General features: G+C 43.2%; 1 pseudogene; it reads right to left on the minus strand.

Moving 5' to 3' along the window:
• Positions 1-812: 812 nt before the first annotated feature.
• On the minus strand, positions 813-1,897 carry LOC147729700 (pescadillo homolog pseudogene; annotated as a pseudogene).
• Positions 1,898-2,500: the final 603 nt, after the last annotated feature.

Raw genomic sequence — 2,500 nt, forward strand, 5'->3', positions numbered from 1 at the left:
ACAAAAATTTGAAAGGATAGACGAGGTGAATGAGAAGTGCTGAGGGGCACGGGAGGTGATGGGACCAGAGAGGCCATGAGATAAAGGTGAGAGACTGTTCGAGATGAGGGCAGTGAAAAGACAAAATGGCAAGAGGTGATTTAAGGTGAAGTGAGAGGTTGAATGGGGAGAGTTCAGATGTTGTAAAAGTGAGAGAAGGATCCGGGGTTAGGAGAGGAGAGAGGAATGGAAGGGAGGGGTTGAGAGGAAAGCTGCATGGGTAAACTGCTTAGCTCTGCACAAAACTTCCAGGTTTTTAGGGACCCCTGCTTCTCCTGGCCAGGGCCAAGTGAGCTTCTAATCTGGCAGCAGGTCTTCCTGTGGAGTGGAAGGCCCTTCTCAAAGGTTGACTAGAAATCTTTCTGATGTTAATTGCTGTATTTTGGTTCTAAACGGACACTGATGGGGTGAAACCTTTCCTCATTTGTTACTGTGTGTAAAAAATGACAAAATAATGAAGCAATGCTTTCCCAAAATACGCTGTATCACATAACATCACTTACATTTTCTTCCCACACTATTTAGTCAAGCCTGTCGCGTAATTTTGTCCTCACCTGCCTCATAATTCTAGTAGCCCTGCCTACAGGTTTTGAAATTTTTGTCAGGAGGGGGTCCTTACGCCTTAAAATGTTGACAGGGGGGTCTCGGCAATTAAAAGTTTGAAGACCTCTGGTCTAAGGAATGTGGCGTAAGAGATGAGTCATGCTTTAATGTCTTGTGTGTAAAGGTGCAGGCTCTCATTTCTGATCTTGCGATGAAAGACCATGATGTGTTCAGACGCACATTGGCTGGTCCAAGGAAACATCACCAACAAAACTCCGTATAACAAAGGCATGAAGCTCATGGGTAATTTATCACTTCAAGAAGAACTTAAGGCCGTCAAAGAGTTTCTGCTGCTGTTCCAAATCTTGCTGCTCCTTTTCGATTTCCTTTTTTCCTCAGGTTTCTCCATATCTATAGAAACCCCATCTACTTCCACGTTATCTTCAGTACTTGACACCATGAGTCAGGATAGGCTGGCACTGAGTGTGTACAGTTTCTCCAAGTAAGTCTCTGTATCCATGACGTAATTCTCTTCTACTGATTTGGGGTTGTGTTCAGATTGCCCTTCCAGCTTTGTAGGGTAATGAAGATTCATCGTTTGATACAGACGAAAGTTTACAAATTCCAGCATCATTGAATAGAATTCTGTGAAGGTTGCCATGACTATACAGTCCACATTGATTGGATGATTATGCGCAAAAGCATATGGTGTAATCCAAATAACCAGCTTTCCCAGCACCTCAGCCTGGTGGTAGATGCCTTTGATGGACAGGAACACCTTCAGCGCGGAGCGTGATGCAATGATGTAGTTCATGAACTTAACTGTAAGGCGCGGCACAGCTGGATGGTCTGAACATGGCATTTCCCAGTGCAAGGAAATGTGGAGAGGAGGTAAGCCCTAGACAGTGCATCATCCAGGTCTAGCAGAGCATCAATAAAGGTCGGGTATCTCTCTTTGATGATATGATCCAATCTGCAGATAGGTGTATTTTCTTTTATCTGGTCTGCAGCAGTCCACTCACTCTTAGCGTATGCCTTCTGAAGCTTCCTGACAAAGACCTTGTACTCACGAAACATGTTGACAACTGGTTCAGGGAGAAGAAACTTTATATCTTTGCTGAGATAGAATGTGTGTGCTACAATGGAGGCTTTGTTCACTTCTTCTTGTGCTTGGGTTCATGGGGTTAAATTCCCTTCAGGATGCAGAGATGTCCACAGCCAGTCAGACGCATCTGCAACTTCTTGCGGTCTTTGATCCTGGGTATGTGTTGATGGCTGTGCCTCTATCATACATTTTCTTCTACTGGCACCCCATGTTTTGTTTCTAGTAGGCTCTGCTCGTCTCTGGATTATGTGTGACTCTTCTATTTGTGATTTCCTAATAGCTAGTCCTACTCTCTATTTTTGTATATTCCATTTTGCATTTCCTAAATAGCGATTTCCTAGGATTCGCTATTTAGGAAATACAAAATAAGAATTTCGTTCATATGCCCTAAGGTGTGCTGTTTGTTAAGACAAAAATGTTTTATTAAAGGGGGAGATGTGTTATACTATATTTTGTTGATTAACCTTTTTCTTCTTCCCTGGTCTACCCTTGTTCCTCCTTCCCTTCCTCCAGTTATTTTGTGTGCATGGTTTTTTTGTCTTGGAATGTTGGGAGATGAACGTTCTGGCGGGTGGCGTTTGGAACAGGGTTGTAGTGAGGCTCTCTGCTTCCTAAGACGCATGTTATTTATTGGAAATAAACTGCCCATTGGAAATATTGTTTAGTTGGTCTTTAATTGCGATAATGTGGTGGCTCTCAGATATTGAGTGGTAGATTATTTCCTATACTCGCCCAACACTGAGACCCTCGTTCTGTTGGGACCAGTTTTACCATGCACTAATTTTACCACATTAACATATGGTAGAGCCCCCA

Source organism: Lissotriton vulgaris, chromosome 2_1, assembly GCF_964263255.1.
Source record: "Lissotriton vulgaris chromosome 2_1, aLisVul1.2, whole genome shotgun sequence".
NCBI lineage: Eukaryota > Metazoa > Chordata > Amphibia > Caudata > Salamandridae > Lissotriton > Lissotriton vulgaris.